This window comes from Bombus huntii, chromosome 4, assembly GCF_024542735.1.
Source record: "Bombus huntii isolate Logan2020A chromosome 4, iyBomHunt1.1, whole genome shotgun sequence".
NCBI lineage: Eukaryota > Metazoa > Arthropoda > Insecta > Hymenoptera > Apidae > Bombus > Bombus huntii.
Genome location: NC_066241.1, coordinates 5,365,735 through 5,388,519, shown reverse-complemented (window position 1 = coordinate 5,388,519; position 22,785 = coordinate 5,365,735). Strand labels below are relative to the sequence as shown.

Genomic DNA, 22,785 nt, shown 5'->3' with positions numbered 1-22,785 from the left:
TCGCGTCAAGTGACGTAACGAGAATGCATGATCCACAATATCGGATGCGACAGCGTTAATATCGCATCAGATACACGTAGCTGTTCTCCAACTTGTCTAGCAGTTGCTCCTAATACGAAAGTAATCGAATCAACGAGCCACTGTTTTATGAAAATGTTTCGCGAATAACAGTTTTATAGGAGAATTTTCGTTTCCCTGTTGCCAGAACCTGACGTTGCGAGGTCTATGGAAGTTTCATTAAGATTCGTTAGAGTTTCTGGGCAAACACAATGGTTGCGATTTAATATTCCACGAGGCCTAGGTAATTCACATGTTGCCCAGAGGAGTTTGAGAATGTTCCCAGCACAGACCAGCCGGTCAAAGCACCGGCTGTTTTCACTGACGCCTATGCGGGTACATTGATGTACGTAGTTTGTCGAGCGATGCGATGAATCGGAGAACCTCGTTTCAGCGGAAAGACTATTAAAGGAGCCCGTAGAGCGATGCTATTGAAATCATGACGAAACTTTCGAATGTTTGCAACCCCTTTTCGATTCAACGCTGATACTTCGCAAAACAAATATTTTTTAAGTACTTGAACGATATATTTGAACTAATATTTTAATCTATAGGTATTTTGATGTAAAATCGCGTTTAAAATTCCGACGATAAGCAATCCGAAACATAGGTATGTACCTTACGAATCTTCCGCGTGTCAGGTCACGCACCCTCCCCCATTTCCAACCCCTTTGAAAATTCGTTTCAAACCTTAATCGAACACGATCCGCGTGTTATTCCTTATCTTCCACGAACGCGACAATCACCTTCGAAAATCTCTATGAAAATTCACCGTACGAAGAACTTACCTGGACGCAAGCTTCTGAGAAAAGAAGAAGAGCGCGATGGCTCGGTTAACAGGTGAAAACCGAGTGTAGATACGGAGCGCGGGAAAGCGGCCCCTTTCGGTTGATCCACCGGTAACTCGTGTTCGACGGTGCAGTGATTTGATTCGGCCGGGTGGATGGGTTGCTCGCAACGAGTTCAGGAAGAACGTTCGAGCGGGCGATGATGCGTTCGATAGGTTCGGTCGAAGGAAGCAGGTGAACGTGGATCGTGTCCTAGGTGGACCGACTCGTTGCTAGACGAACACAGCGTTGCGGACGAGCTAGCTCTGTCCGGTACTTCGGCACCGTGCCGGGTACTATCCTCGATGCTTTCAGTCGGCGTCTGCGCTCTTGTAACCTTCCGACCTTCTCTTCCACCTGCACACCCCCACCGAATACCCAGCGTATTTTAGACTGCAGCCGTGCTAGCTGCTTGTGTCGCTTCGTAGCCATCCGCTTCTACTCGTCTCTCTCTCTCTCTCTCTCTTGCTCCCTCTCTCTACCTTTTCCCTCCCCGTGTACCTGACTCCCTACCAAGCGCTAGAGCACCTGATGCTGCACCTGAGGTAGTAGGGTCAATGCTTCCGCTCTCTTGTTTGGAAGGACACCAGTCGGAATAACCTGTGGACCAATCTACGAGCGAACAGTTGGCGTTTCTCCGTGCTGACGGTAATTACCACCGTTCATTCTGTGTTTGGAGAATATTTACTGGAAACTTAACGATCACACTTGCGGTCGTTGCGTGGATTACATATTTGGCAAAGATTATACCGTGTGTGGAGACGCGCGAATCGAAGGTGAACTATGGGAATATTTGACGAAATACGTGTGTTTAAGTCGTTGAATAATTTGTAAGGTACGTAACGGAGCTACGTTTGTTACTCTTGATATTTCCGACAAAGACCTTTATCCTGATATTTGATAAATGATAATTCTGGATGTTTCATTATTTCATCTTTCCGGTTGTTTCATTAATCTTTATTTTGTCAACGATTCGCTAATTATTTAGATTATTATTACGGTCGCTTTTAATTTTTCTGTACACACGTAGCACACGGTTTTCAACTGTTAGTTAACGTAATACTACAACGTTGTATCATTTGCTTTAAAACATAAACATGCCCTGGTTTCTCTTCTCTTCTTTTTCCCCTTTGACGATATATGCGTATGTATATCCAGTGACACCCATGCATCCATGAAAACCTTTTCATATTTCGCTATCAAATAACATCATTCAATAAAAATACGCGTTCCGAATTTTTAAATTACGATTCGATCTTTGGAACGTAACGTCTCGAAAGAAATCCTGATCGTCGGAGGTACGGTGTTTATCCTGAATTTAAGGCCAAACCAAATATTACCGTCATTTGCAAATAAACGGTATCGTTTATCGAAAAATCGAGATACCAAAACGTATCGACTTTCTAGCTTTCTTCGAGATATTCCATACCCCGGGGAACTCGTCTAATCTACGTTGCTCGACATGAACCCGTCTCTCATGTCCAGCCTCTAAATAATAAATTCAAAGATTATCTATAAACCGATAGATTTTTTTGTCGTTTATACACCGATGGAAGTTAAGGTGAGCGCCTGCAGTCGCGGCACGAATGAAATTCAACTCGTGTTTCGCTCGTTCGCACGCAGCCGCTACTCCATTTACGTAGACGAACTAATCAAACTTCGGTGGCGAGCGTAAAACGTGTCCATCCTCTTTGCTAAAAGACTCGTAAAACCGAACGATTCTCGCGGATAATTACACGTTCGATTTTTAAAACTTCCGTTTCGTCAAGTTTCTCTTGTTACGGCTGAATTCGAGTTATCGCCAGGTATCCATCGCGTTCTACGTCCGTAGACGAGTTTAGTTACCGTTCCACCCCCATTCTCCGAGCTGACTGGCATCGATGCACCTGAGACAGGGTCAATGTTTGTGCGCGCAACTTCGATGAGATTGGAGTTACTTCGCCGGTATTAGATGAATTCAACAACTAGGCGCAGCTCCAGCGTACGACGTCACGATGGTCATTCAATTTTACCAACTCGTCGAAAGTTTTCCAATTTTACGTTTGCGGATGGTCGGGATCAACGGGCGTCGTACGGTATTTATACCGAGTAAGCTATGCGTAACTCCATTCTCTTTTTCTGCCTGTTTGTTTTCGAAACTAATGCAGAAAAGAATATATTTTTTCGCCGGCGTATCTCATTTTCTTTCGTCTCTTGTCACTGCCTCTTTCGTGTTTTCCTTTCGACGAAATCGAGCTTCGCGAGTTTATCTTGCAACCCGTGGCTCGGTAGCAGAAAACATGGAAACTCGCGAGAGGGTCGAAAGCTCTCCGGATGTTTCTGACGGATGGATCGTTTGAACAAGCGACGACTGAAATCGAGCTGTCTTGTTTTCTTGAATTGTCCAATGAAAAAGTCGACGTTGACAAGTATCAGGGATCCACTCTGCGGAGGGAGAATGAATTTCTTTCGCGTTTTTAGCCCGTTTCTTACGTGGTCATCCTGACACGCCCGACCGCGTACGCACCTATACTACTTGAATTCACATCTGACAATCTGGCAACAGCGAAGCACAATAGTTCTGATTTAAAGAACAACTGTTTACTTTAACGCGATCGAAATGGGCCGATGAATGCTTCAAAGAGCGAAACAATAAATTAAATAAGTTACGACAGTTGATTCTCGATAAAATCTCCGAAATTTTTAACTACATTTTACACCAAATAAATTAATTAAATATCCTAATTATCGATGATAGAATTGTCGTTGTGGACAGATAGGACTAATATTTCTCTTCTCTCGTGAAATATCATCAGAATACACTTCTGTCTGATAAACAGTTAATTATAATGAAATTTCAATTAAACCGTATGCATGATTGGCTTTAGAGGTTACCGCGATACGGAGATATTAATTATGAAATTTATGATACCGTGTCATTTCCAATAGCTCCAAGTATTTCCTGCAACATGGTCTTCTCGTTGGCCAGTTAATGGAGAAATAATGTCGATTTCTTTATTAAACATCGCACTTCTTCAAAGCTATTCTCATTGCCATCGCGAATATTTTTACCAATGAAATATTTATTTTGTACTATTCGAAATTTTCTACTATAAATTTTATTCTAGTTAGAAATTCACAACCGGAAAGACATAAAAAAATTGCCTGCGGGCGTCAACTTTAGAATTTTCAAATACGAGTAAACATTTACGAACTATGACGAATGAACACATTCGACGAATCCGTTAAAACTTCGTGGCGAGAGTAGAAGCTCGGTTTTTCCAAGCGCAACTTGTAAATAAAACCCGTGCTATTTCATAGAAAACATCATCCAATATTTGAGACGTTCCGCTACATTTATCTTCCATAGATCTAAAAACACCCACGCGCTTTCTCGCATCGTGTTCACTCTGAAAAACAGGGTCGCGCCGTGTACTTACCACGAAGAGGCTCGCAATGGTGGAGAACAATCGGCTCGCTTCGTTGGAATTAGGACGAAATAAAATTTTGAGCGCGTTCGCCGATCATTCGACCGTCTGTCCAGCTGCACGAAATTCCAGGAAGACGAGAAATTCCTGAATACCTGACCCGACGCAATCTCCACTGAATTTCTCGAAGGCGACGAGAATCGCGCGTCCTTAAAATAATTCAGAGTATTTGGTCGTTCGTCGCGTTGGATCCTTTCGTTTGCGGAAAGGAAACGTGAATAATTCATTTCGTTAGAATTTCGACTAGTTTCTCTTGTTTCTTGGTTCCTGTCGACTAGTCGAGTATCGGCCGCACCCGACCCAAGACGAATCGAAGGAACTTTATTTCCTGCCGCCTAGGGCTTTTATCCTGTGTCGTAATTTCATCATGATTGAGCGGAAAATGTCAAGGTCTACGATATCTGGGAAGAGGAGGGCTAAATGATACGCGGCTAATTTTATGATCGAGGCTTAGCCGATCTATGTTTCATTTAAGGATTATAAGCGGCTTCGAAGCGAAGGTCGATCGCGTAGTTTCAGAGTATTAACGTGTAATAGTTATTGGCCTTTTAAGGTGTGTATATATAACCTATCGTTGAGCTTTTGCGAGTACCCATCGGATCTCCGACTTATGATTCCATGAGCTACGAGAGCAGAGGATTTAAAAGCGGGACGGTTTCGAGTGCGTTCGAATGATAGTCGTTAGCTTTAAAAAGCGGGCGTAAAAATGCACGCGAATGCTCGACTTGCTTGTTTTTCGTACATAATCGAGAAAACTGTAAATGACCTTTTGCTCTGGACGAGTGCTTTCTCGTTTCATCTATTTTGCCTCTAACCGCGTGCCAATTTTTAAGTAATTATTCCTTTATTTCTGACTATGCGCGGTAAACGTGTATGGGACACAATGTATCGCACACAGGCTGTATGAATAGTGGATACGTGCTTTTTGTAAGACGTGATCAATGGACCTTGAACTTTTTCCACCGTAACCTGTAGAAGCGTGCTGCACTTTAAGGCACTCGTTATTCATCTGTTCAGCGTGCGTGATGTTTTAGCTCAAAGAAATGTCGTCTTAAACATCCGTGTTGTTTTAGGATACTAGCGGGAATTGACGAGATGTCTATAAGAGTCAGTAAATCTGAAAAATTAACAAATTCGTTATATGCATCAGATTGATCAGGTAATTCCGTAGTAACATTTTATTTGTATTTATATTTATACAATTTCATTTGGAATTTTTCGTAAATTGTAGATTATTGATACGCGTATTTTAGCTGAATATTTATCATATATCAGAGTTTCAATTAAAACAACGAAACATGCCGATCAAGCCACAGTAAAATTCAATTTTTGACGAACATCGAGTCTCGAGCACTCATCTTCGATTTTTATTTTCATCGAATCCCTTTCGTTCGGAGGGTCAAGCTTGAAAATGTTATTCGAGCGATTAATTTCCAAATTTTGTCCAATCTCGTAATGCGGAAGGAACTCGTTGCAGTTTGTTCGTCAGCATGTAGCATAATGCAACTCAACGTTCGGTATGCCTTTCGTCCGGCGGATACGCCGGTGAAATCGACACGCGACAGAATGGAATTTCCAATCTCCTTTCATCTTCGAATGAAATTAAGTCTCAAAAGCGGCGCTTTCGTGCGTTGATCTTGCAAGCTTGTCGATCGAGTCACGTGTACCCATCGTTCTCGAACCTCAACTACTCGCCTCATTCTCGTTAAATATTTCCCATCGACCTGTTAACCGATGCTCGATCAAGTTAAAAATCTAATTTTCACCGCACAAGAGCGACAAAACAGGCTCACGAAAATATTCCAACACTTGTAGACTTTTATGAATAAATTACGCATGTTGTACGACACAGACTGAAATATTATTAGTACCATAATGAGACTCGACTATTATTATTATAGTGGCAAAGTTTGAAACAAATCTGAAATTATTCGCATATGTATATAAGAATTACTATAGGATTTTTTTATTTATTTAGAAATATTAGAAATTAGGGTTTTCAATGATTTCGATTCTATATGATAAGTTTATTGATCGATAGATCTATTTACAATGGATTAAACAGGAAACAGGAAATTGTTATTTAACGTGAACTAAATACAGTAATGTGCTATAAATAGTGTAAATAGTTAATTCACAGATCACAATTAATAGTTTACAACTCATAACAACTCGGCAACTCGACTCTCGACTTCTCATCACTCGACTGTCAATTCACGATTACTCCACTCGACTTGACTCCTCACAAGTTGACTCTCAACTCACGACTATTTCAACTCCACTCTCGCCACTCCACTCTCTACTCAAAACTACTGCACTCGACTCTCACCACTCGACTCTCAACTCACGACTACTTCACTCGACTCTCGCCACTCGACTCTTCAGATAAAAAAGCTGCCGGTAAAAACTGTCAGGTAAAGACCATCCGTTAAAACTGCCCCTTTTGGCCTAACGGCACTCAAACCTTCTCGCAACATTGTTTATGGTTCACCCGATATTACTTAGACTATTTGTCCACGATACTGCAATACGAAGTATTTTTATCCAATATCTTCTACCGGTTGTACCTGCAAAATGGATTTGAAAGAGTTTTCCGAAGATAAAAGTGATACAATTTTCGTCTGACACACACATTTTTCGATGGTATCGCGAAGTTACCTGAAAGAAGCACAAGATAGTAGAAAATAACGTACAATACATTGTATAATGTAGTTTTAGTTAGAAACATAAAATTTGCCTTTGAATTTCCTTTAGAAAAGCTTTTGGCCAGCCCGATACTTTCGTCTCTTACGCCAGTGTACGATCGGTGGCACGAGCCTACGCTATAATCTTGTCCGCCACATTTTTATACGACTCAAAGACTACAAAGAGAAACGTTCGCTGCGATACAAATTGAACGCAAAATGAACTTAATGCGAGGCCAAGTTGGCCCCACGAGGACACACTTTGATTTCCACCATTCAGCGACTAAATTCTCCGTGAAACAAGCCACGTGGACTCGATTGCCCCGTGTTATTGCCGGTTACGACGACCCCATTCTTTTCTATCGTTATCTAGGAATAGAGATTCTCTTTTACGAAATTGGTCCTTGCCCTACTCGAACGGACAAAAACGAAAGAGGGTGCGTTTATTATACTTATCGTGAAAAATCAGGAAGCTAGACCAGTATTTTCGCCCACTTTATACTTTGCTCAACAGCTGCAGGATATTTATGAGAATTTTTCTCGAAATTCGTTCTCTGTACGCTTTAGATACTTTCGGCAAATCGAGTTAAAATATCAGAGGAAACAAACGGAATGAAAATAACGACAAAGGGCCATCCGAAAAACGTTTCCTGCGACCGGAACGCGATGCACGCTGAATCGGAAAACATGAATAGAGAAAATGTTACCAGCCATTTACACGATTCCACGAACAAAAAGTTGAACGTTCTAACGAGTGATTCGGAATTACCATTCTACCGAAAATACTTGAAGTTTCTACGGAAATTTCTGTTGTCTGACACGCGAGCGCCCGTGAAACGTACGACGCTGAGCTTCGTGTCAAGATCAAAGGCTATACACGAGAACCACGCCACGCGTCGGAATTCCACTCTTATTTTAATCTTTAAAATTTTAGAAATTTTCTAAGCGCAAGAAATTTTAATCTTCAAAAACATCTACCTATATATGGCCAGATGTGAAAAATTTATCGACAAATATGGACTACTTCTGTTACCACAAATCGTTTCTAAATCGCTATGTGATGGTTATACGAAGGATTATTTAACGCTCATGGGACTACTGGTGATAATAAAAAACGAAATCGTGTCGGTTTGCTCGTTTCACTCGAACCTATTAATTCCCGTTTAGTTTTCGATAAAGGAACAGCGTTCCAGCTGAATCGCGTGAGTGAAGCTCTTTTGATCGCTGATGAAAATCGAGGATTTTAAAACGTTAAATTTTTCGTTTCTACAGACGTAGAAAAGTAGATATTACTCCGCTTCGTATTTCTATGCAAAGTACAGGTGAATTGTTTTTGACGTAGACAAACTTTCACGCCTGTCGAAAATGGTAAATTCGAAAGTGCGAGAGAAGCACAATCGAATGATATATTATAGTTTGCACGATCGAACTTTTCAAAAAAATATGATCGTAAAAGGTCAGCCACGAATGCCAATCACACACGTATCAAAACAAAAATCCATTGGTGAAATTTATTGGTCGAAAGTTTTACTCGTTCGGAGACACGTTTTCAATTGTAGCAATAGAAAGCCCTCGTCCTCGTTTAAACTCATCCGGACTCATACGCTGGGTCGACGTACAATGGCGGCCAAGTACTTTGACCTGAACTTACAGCTTTAAGTCGGGCTTTCGTTGGCTCCTTGTAATGGTGTAACGATCCCCGGATTTTCTTGCCAACTCGGAGGAAACGTGACTCTGATAAACGTGTCTCCCAATAAAATCTATGACATGAGAAAATCGTTGCAGAGTACGCAAGCGTGTCGTACACGCGTTGTGTAAAACGCGGAGGGTCTTCGTTTCTCGTAACGCTCCACCAATGGAATTACACTGTCATTCATCTTTCGCGTGAATTCTGTGGACGCGCGCATCCTCGGCTGATATTTACGTTTGAGCAAAGTGGAAAATGGGAACGGATCGTCGAAGTTCGATAAGAATCTAAAACTTTATTTTTCTAATTAGCAAAGTAGAGTTTGGAGGGTGCGTTTTATAAAATCCTAAAATTTAATAAGCAATTACCTTCGAAAAAATGAAAGATTCAAAGTTTATAGCAGGAGCAACATAAATTTCTGGCTCATAATTTATATAACTCGTGATTATGTTTTGTGCCTGACTACCTTGATTAGCAAAATGAAGTCGTATAACAACGATAAATTTTGAAATTGCTTCTCGAGATTATTGCGCAATGGTCATGTGATAAAACTGTTATTGCATCGAGCATCTCGCCGCTTTATGAACTACCACTTTGATCAGGATAACATTTGTGTATCGTTGAACTGCGGTGATTTACGTTCTACAGTGAATACAGTGTAGCAGCGTTTGAATATCATTGATAATGGCGTTTTCCTATTCATAGTCGGAATAGCATTAACGGTTTTATTGCGATCCTGATAGTACTTCATAATATTCTGTATACGATCAGAACTAAACCTGTCGCGTATTATTTCAAAACGTAATCAAAGATCGATTCAATCTATGGAACGTACATAGGGTGATTATATCTAGAATTTCGTTATATTATTGAAGCGCAGGATACAGTTTTAGAATCGCAAATTCTGAACAAAATCGAAGTTAAAAGAGGTTATCGTATAGGTGCACCAATCTTCATTTTTCAGTTTCTTCGTCTCACTCCCTCGACGTTCATTCGAGAACCTTGCGCCGCTTCGATAAAGCAGTTCCGGACGCTTTAAATATTTGACGAGCTTGCGTGTGTTCGTCGCGTTTCTATGTAATCTCGTCTTGTTCAGTCCGGTGCTATCGATGAAATGTTTGAAAGGGAAGCGTGGTATTAAAGCCTATTCGCTAAAGGCCGTCTCTGTCGTGAGAAGTAATTTCCGGATGAGCGAGGAACGAAAAGGGAGAAAAGTGATAGAAAAGAGAAGAAGAAGAAAAAAAAGAGGCGAATCTCTTTATATTTCCAGTCCGTTACAGATTTCCCACAGGCAGTTTTACATAAAATCACGACTGTAGGATCTCGGTTTTTAGAATCAGACCGCTTCGTCGTGTTGGATTCACGGAACATAATTATGCGTTTGTATGACGCTTAACTAACTGCACAATAGGGGTGGCGTGATAGCTCGACCTGCGGCCTCGTTCCGTGTTGGTCGTTGCAGCGAACGTTGAAACCTGTTGCAACCGACTGAAACGACCTAATGTTCTCTACTCCCAGTTGAATCCATTTACTTTTCTTCCTTTTTCCTCGATTTTGTTTCGCTTCCACTAAGCGACAGGGAATCAGCTCTTCCTGTCCTACTCGGTCTACGATTTATTTCCCGATTCTGTTGTGATCTCTTCCTTTATATCGCTCTAATCGTACAATATTTTTCTTCTCTGTTGTGGGGTACGATAAACTCTGAGATAATACAGAATATTCCTTGCGTAAATATAGATATTATCGATTAACCAGGCAATATTACACGTGATTTAATAACGACACAACAGTATAACATTGTTTGCATGTTTACTGACATTTATTTGTCTAATATAATATAATATAAAATTAATACAATTTAGAATTAATAAATTAATTATTAGAATTAATAAATACAACTGATGTCTACTAACAGACTAGAATATAATGTTAAACGTATAACATAAGGTGAAACGATTATTGACAGCGGTCGTTATTAAGCAATTATTAAACCAGTTAATTAACATTACTCCGACACGGTATTAGTATCCGTCAAACTACACAACTTCCTTGAACAGCCTATTGTATCGTGTCGGTGAACCAGCGAATTTACTTCAATAACAGGATCCTAAGGCTTTGTGTTCCTGTCAGAGAAGCGTGTGACGCGATCGCTGTGTTCGAAATATCCGGAAAGTTGAAAATCGACGAAGAATACAAGAGGAAAAATTTGCCACGGGAGGAAAACAGAATCGACGGACAGAAACGAAAATAAACGTCGCATCGATTTGATCGTGTTGTCAGTCGTCCTAACTTGGAAGTCGTAGGAACCGCGCGTCGAGCACGAAACGGGAGTGCGACTGATTCGATAACTTCCTGGAACATTGTCGGGACACCTCCGTTCCTCGCTGAGCTGTCCTTATTAGGGTCGCTCACCGAGCACAAAGGCTTCGTTGAAAAGTTTTCCGCGGGAATCGAAGGAACGTCCGGAGAAATTTCTCAGAAGTAAGCCGATTTTCCGTAACGCTCTTAAGGATGTAACACTCTCCCCTTGAGTGTAACTCAACGAAAATACCATTAGAGGATCACGAAGTCGATTGATGAAACTATTTTAATTGAGCTTGCTGTGATTAACGCGTCCTCTTGAAAATTTGCGTGGATTTGAATCATCCTCTTTGAGACGGAGGTTAATATTTTTGTTTACTTTGTAATTCGTTTAAAGCGTAAATTCGTTGGTGGTGAAAAGGTGAAACGATAGAAACTATACTATTCCCGTTTCGAATATAAAAATTTCACGGTCTATTCCTTCGTAATGAAGACGATTAACGAATAACGAAATTAGGAAAAGTTGAAGCGGCGTACGAGCCGATTGGTAATTAGTGAAATTCGCAATCAGAATTATTGTCAAACTGGACGTTCGTGTGGTAATAGAATTCGACGTGATGCACAGACTTAAAATTGATCCTGATTGTATACATGTCACAAACCAGATTGAATATCATGATGGCACAACTCCCGGCTCTCTACTCCCAATCGAATATCCTCGTTTGCCGTGTCAATCCCACTTTGTTTACTTGATTGTCAGGGCATAATAATTAGACAAAGGTAAAAGTAACGAAGTTCGGATGTTAATAGTTGGTTAAATGTGCCTCATGAACTAAACTACAGCCTTTCCTAGTAGTAATCGATCAAATTATATCTTTCGTTTCATTTCGAAAAACAATATTTACACGAAATTATCTCAAGACACGAGTTACATTAGCGGTATTTCCTTTTTATTTTGTGTTGGAATACAACGATATTAATCGCATACAGATGAGGCGATTGATCGAACGGATTTTTCCCTTCGTTGCCCAGCGATATCCCCACTAGCGTACGTTCGTGAGATGTACCGCAGCGGCTGGCGCGTGCATGCTCTTTCGAGAATTCGGCGGAGGAAGCGTAAGGATATGGATGGAACATTGGGCACGTCGAGAAGCTACTAGAAGGTTCCGTGGCACATGTGACGCCACACAGACATCTACTCGGGTCACACTCATTACTGCATAGAGAGTGGGGGATCAAAACCTTTCCAAGGGCCATGGGTCACTAAGTCAGTCAGTCTGAGAATAACTAGCCAACTGTCTACATTCCACAACACATTCCGAGATTAAATTTTAATATTTTGCCATCGATTAAAATATTTTGTTAAGGAGAATAAGCTCGAATAACCTTGAGTTCGCACGTACCGACCCCAAATCATCCTTATTTTAATATTCTTCCAACGTTACATATTTAGCTTGAACCGACCTGGCCTGTCCGTATGTACCTTATCGCGCACGTATTTGCTAGAGCCGTACAACAAGTTTGTTTGTTTTTCGAACCCGGTTCGAAATGAAATTTCCTCGGCCAGCTACCGTGCTCTCCTCATAAAATCTCGTTAATTTTCATGTCATCGTGTGAGGGAAAAAATGTCACCCCTATGAACGATACGCTAATGGCGCTAGCGGAAGTAATCCGGCATTAATTTTCTTCCTCGTGAACATCTGTCCTTTTCTACCTTCGATGGCAACCGTTAAATAAGGTTACGCAATAAATTCTCCACTGACTCTTCTTCTGTATTTGTCGTTTATACGTGCAGGATAAGATCGTAAATTTAATTGAATTTTCGTCAGCTCGTGATGAAATTCGACGCTCATATTTTTGTTTTTCCTTTTCCTTTCCTTCTTCCTTCGCGAAATGTTTTATAAATTTTTCTGAAAACGAGAATCGCTGGCGTTCTTGTTTACACGAAATGCATTATTCTTTTGTACGGGATTACGCTAACGCGTTGTCGGCATAATACGTTATAAAACCGGCGACATTGCTCGCCTTTGCACCGCGTGGGTATTAAGTAACGGCAAATGCACGCTCGAAGCATAGTTGATACAATTACAATGAAACAACACCGTATCATAAAATATCTGTGCATCTGGTGGCTGATGATGGAAGCTACGAAAGTATTAGAAGAAGCGCGAGAACGACAAAATTCGCGAATGCTCGACAGACGAAGCGTTCGGATTTTCTCGTATAATTGAGGGTCCTTCGAAACTGGTGAACACGTTCGAATTCTCGTAATTAAACGTTGCTCGTGACACATGTTCTAAACACTCTTGCGCGCAAATATTGATTTAATATTATTCTGTTTTGGCGAGTAAGAGACACGTACGATGTACGTGTCCGAAATGTCCGATGAAATTTTCGTTAGGACGATGCTGGTCGATTTTCGACCAATATAAAACAAGGGATGAAATTCATTTACATTTAGCGCGGTTACAACATAGGGTTGTTTAAAGCGCAGATCCCGGAAATAGGTCGTCGTCAAATCGAATCTATTCGCGAGTCGAACTAATGAAGCGTGTCGAGACGTACTTAGCGGAAATTCAGCGGAAAGAACACTTGGCATCGATGAAGGTTCGAAGAAAGAAAATGCTTTTCGTCTTACGTCCACGTGTCGAACCAACCTGTATTCAAATAAACGGAGAAACGATTTAATAAAATCGAAAGCGGGGGAAGATATAATGCGAGAACTGGAGCGTGAAAAGCTCGTTCTAAACTCGCTGGAAAACAACCATAAATATGCGACTCGACCGTGGTTCGCACGAACACATCGAAAAAGTAAGCTTTGTTTCCACTCGCGGAATATCCTGGGCATGCAGGCAAAATAAGAATCCTCACGGTTAAGATTTGCATTCGATGCCGCGGCCTAATTATTCAATTTCACGTCGATTTGGAAAACAGCTTCAAAAATTTCTTACATCGGATTCGAATGTACTAATTTTCTCAGTTGAATTCTTATCCTCGTAATGTCAATACGGCCAGCTGTAAATTTCCAGGATTTCGTGAGCTCGATCGAGAAAAGAGAAGATAAGGACATTAATTCAAAATGCAAATGATCCATTGTTTTCTAGAAATTCCATTTAGTATAGTAGCATCTATAAAATAAATAAACGCGACAAGCTTCTGTTGAATGGAGAAGATTACGTGCCCTTTGAAAAGTGACCCGAGATCCAACACCCTTCCTTCCCTCTCTTTAAAATTGCTTGGCTACTAAAGAATGAAAGTTCTCTCGGCTTGGCTATTACCCTGTGCAAGTTTTCAAGAAGCTTCAGCTTCGAGCCAGCAAAAGACCGCGTTCCCGATCGATTATTACATAATACTATGGTCATTAATTCTTAGCATCGATAGTCCTCGATTACATAACTCAACGTGATCGTAAACAGATTGTTTACCACGTTCCATGTCGAAACTCAAGTATAGAGCTCGCTGGAGTACGCTAATTAAATTTAATTCAACGATAGGCAGATTACTCACGTGACGCAAGTGTATTCGGTCGATTGGTTCGGAGGGAAGGGTAAAGTCCTGCTCTAGAAGTTTTCATGGCAAGTTTGCGGGATCCACGGAATCCACAGTCGAGAGAGGACGGATTATTGCTTAGATTTACGGAGACAGTCACGGATTTACGGCGCCTGCTCGGAATTTCCATCTGGTCTTCCGGCAAATTATCCCTCGATCAAGGTTCGATGCACCGTTGTTCCTGGTTTCCTACCTGGAAATATTGATAAACAAACGCTCCTGCATAAGCTGAGCGTTAATTAATTGCGCAACGAACGATAGTAATCGGTTAATTCCTCGGCTAGCGTTTATTAACAACGCTGATCATCGAGCATACTGAACTCGATGCGCCGTTAAAACGGTGGTACGCTGCTCGATTTAGACTATAAAGTTATTTGTAGTTCGAATAAACACTATTTTAGTTGACTCTATATTGATTCAGCGTGTCTGGATAATAGTCGATGTTCTAAGTTAACAAGGACTGATTCCAAAAACGCCAAAGATCTTGAATATAAACAAATAATTATTTTCTAAATTATTTATTTGAAATTCTTCGTCTTGTTATTATACCGCCAAGGGGTTAATCCAATTCTCCCTTCGATGCACTGCTATCCGGGATACCTTTTCGTTTTAAATTCTTTTCAGCAAAGTACAAAAGTAATTGGACCGAGGGTAATCGCAAAGACAGCGTAGCATGACACGTTGTTACGGATACTGTCATGATCTCGTTAGAAATTCATGATTTTGTTTGTTCGATTGCATACACATATAACGAGGCGAACAATAGACATACTGCAAGCGTATGCATGAGTTTTTCACACGACAAATACATATGCATGCAGTCGTTCCAATGTGTCCACACGACGTGTCGCCCCGGGTAGATTTGGAGATTGATTCGCGAGGTTATAAATATCGAAGTTTGAATAACGCATTCGCTATTTTAATTCAACTACTGGCTCGTTCCACCAATTTCGAGGACCATAGCTTTACGAGGATTCGTTTGCGGTGTTTTTTTTCATTAACGGATCAGTTAAACGACACCTACAAAGTGGACGAAATATTAGGTTGTCCGAAAAATTTCTTTCGTTTTATGACGAAATAATAGACGCGCAACGTTTTTTCTTTTATATTATTTCGTCGAATTACGTACGACCCATTTTCTTCTGTCGAGATGAACACCGTGACGTTTCACAAACTCGGTGTATCGTTGTAAAAAGCACGTTTACGAAAGAAAGACACTTTTTCGTCAATCTAATATTTATCTCGAAGAACGCATTGCTGTGAAGTAGGAAAAATTTCGCTTTCCTCCTACTTCGAACTTCATCTCGATAATACAAATTCGTCGTATGCTTTTATTAAAAAATGGTGTAGAATAATTATACTTAATGATCGAGAGCCGGTATCTGTTCGATTTTACATCATTCTCAAGAATTTCATACCTCAAGCTTTAATTCGCTATTCGCTATTAATCATTAGCGACACCGTTGAAGACGTTGCTTCATTAATTATAAAACCATAGAACGTTCTTTTCATTTTACGACAGACTGTGACGACGAAGATCTCTTTTACTACCAGTTCATCGGTCACCGTGATAATGAATCTTCTTTCTTTCGCTGGGGGGAGGGGGTAGAAATAACGCAGGTAAAGAGATATCGTTATTGCGCAAACAAATTACTCGAACGTTGGATTTATTACGGGACCCATTCTTTTGGATCATCGCACTCGAATTAATTTTCCTCGAGAGAATAATGCGACCTGTCATTGCCCAAATTAAAGTTTCTCGACCGATTTATTAAACAGGAAGTAGGTAAATTTACAGGTAACGTGGAGGAACAATCACCGTGTTCGACTCACGGGCCGAGAAACTTTCGACGTGCACCGGTTAAGCATACTTCGCGTCAGTCCTTGAGAGAAACTCGGTTTCCTGCACTCTCAACCTTTCGATCCTCGAAACTGCTCGCGAAATCATTCGAGTCTCGTCGTACAGACGATTTCGAAGCTGTCGTATCGTATTTTCAGACACGATTTCGCCGTTATTCGCGTTTAGACGTTCGTCGTGAATATTTCAGAACGCGTTAAGCTGAAAAGATTCCTCTCGCGTCAAGGATGAATTGTGTCCGTACAATACAATTTGTGTTTACTCGAGTCTTACACTTACGCGTTTGATCAGGCTGATTGTTTCGATAAAATATCGTTCGAGGTACAATAGAACTGCATTTATTGGATAAATTTTATTTAGTACACGATTAAACGAAATATCGATCGAATCCACTTATGGATATGAATTCCAATTAGTTAAACGAGAAACACATGCATAATGAAGAGAATGATAGTAGGGAAAATTAGTGGACTCCTGTTACGTTGTTACGTATATTCAGTGACCACTGTTTAAAATGTCATGGTCTATGCTTATCGCGTAAATTCGAAAAGATAGTTGATCCTTACCGATATCAAGAATATTAATTAAATCGAACCTTTTAGAGGAAGAATAAAATAAAATCTTTTAGAATCTTGAATTGAATATTTATATCCAGCATCTTTCTTATTGTATACGTACGAGTATATATTCTACTCATGTTCATAATTAAACCTTGTGTGAATAAAAACGTAGACTGAATTAAAGCGCGATATATCTGAGAATCGATTGAAATTAAATTGATCGAGATGCAAATGATATTTAACCTTCTCAGGGATTTCTTCCATATTTATCAATCAACTTCGTTCCGATGAAACATGTTTCGCAGTCGACAATGATTGTTTAATCTTCCAGCGTATTTACAATTTACAAGTCTTCTACCTAGTCAATTTCGCACTCCCATTTTGTTAATTCCAGAGATTCTCAGATGTTACCGTTTTGTCATTCGAAAAGTTTCTCAATCTTCGTCCATCTTAATAACACTCGAGCGCTCGAACAAGATAATAATCTCTCGGTACAGTAACTACAGTATAAAATATATGAAATACATTCATGGAATACACGTTTTCATTCGCGAATACAAAACAGGAATTTCCTACTACTTTAGTTCGAGTTCTGCTAGGAAATGACATTCTAATTTCAACAAAATTTGAAATTATGAAAGCTATGAACGGAATTCGTAGCATTACGAATTACCATGAGAATCTTGTATTCGCTTTAATGATAGAACCGACGTAAATATACCGATCGAGAAAGCGAAGATGAAGAAGGAATCTCATTCTTCAAATTTCTCATATCAAAAAGACAAAATCATCCTATTTCTTAAAAAAAAACACACCGTGACAACCCTATAGAAATCTTTTGAAAAATTACTAATTGGTTATTTCGACTACTCTGTTGATTTTAACGTTAAGTATTTGCAAGCATCGTGTGCAAATTATTGTCGCTAGCATCAGAGGAATTTTACTCTGCGATCGTGCGATATTTCGTTAGATTCCTGAACATTCGGATTGCACTCGTTGGATTTTTTGACGTGTACTGCATAGGGCAGACTTGGTTGATTAATAATAAACGCATCGCGAGTTGCTACGAGCTGTCAAAACGGCGGACCATTAGCGTGAGACTGGTAAACTGGCAAAGTGACGAACGTGTGTGGCGGTTCGTTGAATTAATAGATGCCGCGATACACGTCAGTCTGTTAATGCAATCTATGTACGAGCTCGTCACACATACTTGCCATTCTCTTGCATGCGCACGTACACACGCGTGTCCATGACAACGCGATAACATTGAAATTTCAATTAAATGGAGACCACGCTGATCTGTTGCAAACATTCGTTCGTTTCATCTTTTACGTAGAGAATATCGAAACATCGCGTTATACTTTATCTCGAGTTGTTTCAGCAAAGTCTCTTTTAATCTAGAATATTATTAGAACCTATAAACTCTGTCTAGTTCCTAAAAGTCTTCTTTTCGGGCACGAATAGTGCTATTTTGTATTTTAAATACTCGTACTTTAGCGAAGATCGCACGATTGAGGTTAAATCGACGAGGTAGTTACTGGTACAATCTTCTATAAGCGGCGTGCTCGAAGGAAAAGAATATTCGAAAAGCGGTGTCGTTGTAACTTGTAATTTATCGATGCATCGAGGGGCCCGATTAAAGGCAGATTCCGCTCTAAGTACGTCGTAAAGCTTGATATATGTGGACCCGGTGCGGAAACGCGTTCCCGATATTCTACACGAGCTGAGATTTTGCCGAAGAAACGAATATCTCACGATTACTTAGCTCACGCTGCATGCTGTTTGTACTCCGATGAGATACGGACAGGAATTAAAGGCCATCCTCGTTTCACGACTCGCTCGAAATGGTATCTACGTAGACACGATCTCGTCACCAGAATATAGAGAAATATTCATTTGAGAACCGACCGCTTGGTATTCCGAAGGAACAGATAACGTTATATTTCGAATTTCCATTCGTTCTACGATCGCGAGATAAAGAGGAATCGTTGAATGTAATGAAAATATTCTTCAGGGTATGCGAACTTCTCATAAGGAAAATTCTACTTCCTTATTGGTTCTTTAATTTCACTACATAAATGCACAATTAACGTGTATTTCAATTTTCAAATATTTATATTCTCAAGTATTCGAATACATGATATTTGATTGTTTCGATGTATCGAGTTTCGCAGAACGCGAATCAACCGTAAGCACAGCCTAAGCGTAAAGAACGTATCGAGATAGAAACGAATGTTCAATGTAGGATAAAAACCCAACTAATAGACAGAATGGATCCTATGCGTAAATAAGGGAGAATACAACATCTACGGTACGAATCATTTCTCAGAAATCTCGTAAATACGTGTAACATGGACCACGGTTGGAAACGTGTTGGTGGTTCAAATGTAGGTAAGCGTCGATCCCCTGTCGCGAGGAAAGGAACGGGAAAGAATGGGTCCTGAAAGCTTTTTTCAATTGAGTGATCTACCACCCATGGCTTCCACGTTGAATCACGTGGCGTGCTCATTGATTTCGTGGAGAAACACTTTCAAAGAGAAACTTCCTCTTGGGAAGAATCGAACTTACAAAGTAACCTTTTCATCGGAGACTCGCCAGCCACGTTTCCGCGCAGCACTGAAACTCGTGAAATTCGAATTAACGAAGGCTAATTGATATACATTAATTTGGTGTCGTTGCAAAAACGACGAATACCAGATTCGAGGCTCGTTAAGCGGTGTTCAGATCTACGTAAATCAGAATTATCGCAAATCGACGGTCGGTTCAATGCGCAATTAATCATCAGCAACGCCGATATCAACGCGAAATTTCGCAAGCACGCCCCACCCAGCTGGCGGCTACAATCAACACGATTCAGTCGACGAGAATTTACTGGACGCCGAGGACAGAAATTCGTCGGAAACCGCGACGTTTCGTCAGCCACGAAGAGAATACAATTTTATTCCGTGTGCGCTCATTCTCGAGCTTCGCATCTTACGAGATTGCTTGCTCGAGAACGAATCGATCCGATAGACCCGACGTTAACCCGATATTTTGGAAACGACGTTCGCAACTTTGAACGTACGCGAACGTGATAGCTGGATTTTTCAGTTAATTCGAACTATTTTCTGCTGCCATACCGGCAACCTTCAAAGAACGTGCTTTAACGGCGTCTGTCAGCGGGCGTTAATGCGTTCTAACGATGGTCGTAGTGACACGGAAAGCGTAACTCGTTCGATGGAATTTCACGATAGCATCGCGTAAAAGTCCTGTTGCTTACCGTGCACATATATCTGCGTGTATTTTATACATCGGCGACAAACGTCACGCGTAAGTAGTAATTTTCAGAAGCTTTCCCCTATGACGTGAATATCGTCGACGTCGTCGTGACGAGAGTCGAAACAAGGATACCCTTTTCTATCGGAATATTTCACTTCGCTACGAGATCTGATCACGTTTAAGCGCAAGGAATGTACAAGAGGAACACGATACGAAGAAAGTGTAGATGAAGTTTGGAACCTTTCGCTGAAATTTAAACGTGGAAATTTAGCGTGGAAAAGATATTCGCGAAAAGAATAGCAGATCCAGCGTGAGAATTATAGGGAAATTATTTAACATGGAGTACGACATGGATTCGAGTCGACACGTATTTTTACATTATTTATATTTTGTCGATTGTAGTACGTGAATTATATATCACAAAAATCTGCATTTTATTTCTTGGATATAACTTACATTTCATATGTCAAAAAGCAAGACAATTATTTGTTAGCATACGGCATTGTGCGGAACGAAAACCGGATCCGAAGTGAACGTGTTGACACGCTAATACTTTTCGCCTTCTGTATTTCTCGTAAAATGCGTAAGATGCAAATTGCTTAGATTATTCTAAATGGTAATTTTAGCTTGGATGTAGGAACATTGGTGTAGGAAACATTTTTCGGCAAGCGAACTTTTGTATTCTCTGGATCTTCCATAGATGAACGACTCACGGAATCTCTCGTTGGTTCTTTTCAGAATTTTTAGAGCATGTTGCAGCCAAGTGGCACAACCCATTTCCATTCTTTGGCCAGGTGATTTTAAATTTCGTTTCCTCGTATAGCTCGACTCGTGTGAAATTCGTGAAATTCTCTTCGAATTTCGTAGAACAAACGATCGAACGATTTGAAAGATCACCCAAGATCGAGTAACGTTTCTCTTCGAGTCTTAATTTCGAAAAATCAATTTCATCGGAGATCCAATCGTTCTACGACTACGTGACACAAATCGGACGAGAGGAGTTGCAGAAATCATATAAAATTTCAATTCTTATTCAGATAGAACACGGATATAACTTTTTCTAGAAAGAAAATATAAAAGCATAAAAAGAAGTATACTTGTTTGTCCAGCTTTCACGAATTCCTTTTCTCTTTCTCTCTCATCTTGCGTAAATACGTAGAGTGTTGATCGATTAATCGTTTCCTAGATAACTTGGATCAACGATCAGATTCTGCAGAAAATCAAAATACGCTTTAATTTAATACCTTAGAAATTGAATCTCGCGATTTGTTTGGGAACGTCATGGCTGAGATACGAGATTTTGGATAACGTATACGAAGGATATACGATGTCAACAAATTCTCTTGCAGGGAAATAGCTTCCCTGCCATAAATTAGCCTCTGTGCTCGTTAACCCGAAGCACAATGCCCCGAGACAGTGAACACCACCAGAGCGCGCTTTCTCTTCGAATAAATTCGAAGTTTCGTCGTAACGGACTGCTTGAGCAACTCGTTTAAAAGAAACCCCTTTCCTATCTACGCCAGTTTGATTACCACAACAATACGGAAGTTCTTTTTCGGCTAGGAACGAGCCAAGTTAATCACGACACCGATACCACGAAACTTGGACTCAATCGATCTTCACCGCACTCAGCGAGAAAACACTTACGAATTCTCTTCGTAATCGTGCCGCGAAACAGCTACAATGGCCGTAGAATCTTTAACCATCCCCGTACAATGCCTCTCAGAATGCTTCGTTTAAATAAACGATCGTTATCGATTCGATGGATTGTCAGGATCGAAACAGCTGTAATTAGGTCACCGTGTGGTATTACAATCATAGACACAACGTCGTATGCTCGTTCCGCTAATTAGATTCTCCATCATCTACGTGACGATGACGGTCTATTACAACGAACGACGTCTTCAAGCTTCGAAATAATCAGCGATTCCGAAATAATAAATTGACGCGCGAATAAAATTATTTCCCAACGAGAATTAATTAGAAAGTTGGAAAGTAATCGAAAAGTGTAATTGTTTTGAAATTGCCGCGTCCACCAAACGCGATTGGAAAGTTTCTGTTAACACGTCGAAACGAACACGGAAGGTCCTTAATCGATTATTCGCTCGCATGACCGCAGTTCTGGAAACGTTTCACAATGGTTGTTTCTCGTTGTTAGACGACTCGTGATAAGTAGGAATTTCGAGAGACGCCAGGATAGAGAGGAATCGAAAAAGCATTTAATCACGGTGTTCGCGTATCGAAATGGACGTGCTTCTTTCGCGGTGAAACCATTGAAAGATGGATGTTGCAATCGCGTGTTTCGTACCGGACCGAATCAAATTATCTCGAAATAGGATCGTAGCTGAATTACGGGACTACGTAATCCGCGGTGGGTCAGGGTGCTGGACTTGGACTGAAATCGCGGTTTCCTCGGTGGTCAGGTACGCCATGTCGTGTTCCTCGTCGTTAACGCCTTTGTTAACGAGCTGGAGGATTTTATTTCACTGCCGTGGAAATTCTTCTCTTTATTTTCTCACCTTCCTTCGGATCTTTTC

General features: G+C 40.5%; 1 protein-coding gene across 1 annotated transcript in view; it reads right to left on the bottom strand.

Moving 5' to 3' along the window:
- Nucleotides 1-1,210, bottom strand: part of LOC126865050 (ras-related protein Rap-2a) — a 28,886-nt gene extending 27,676 nt beyond the window's left edge. Inside the window, exon 1 of the mRNA XM_050617113.1 lies at nt 846-1,210. The gene's annotated coding sequence lies outside the window, so the exon portion shown is untranslated. The remainder of the gene's footprint in view (nt 1-845) is intronic.
- Between the last annotated feature and the right edge of the window lie 21,575 nt (nt 1,211-22,785).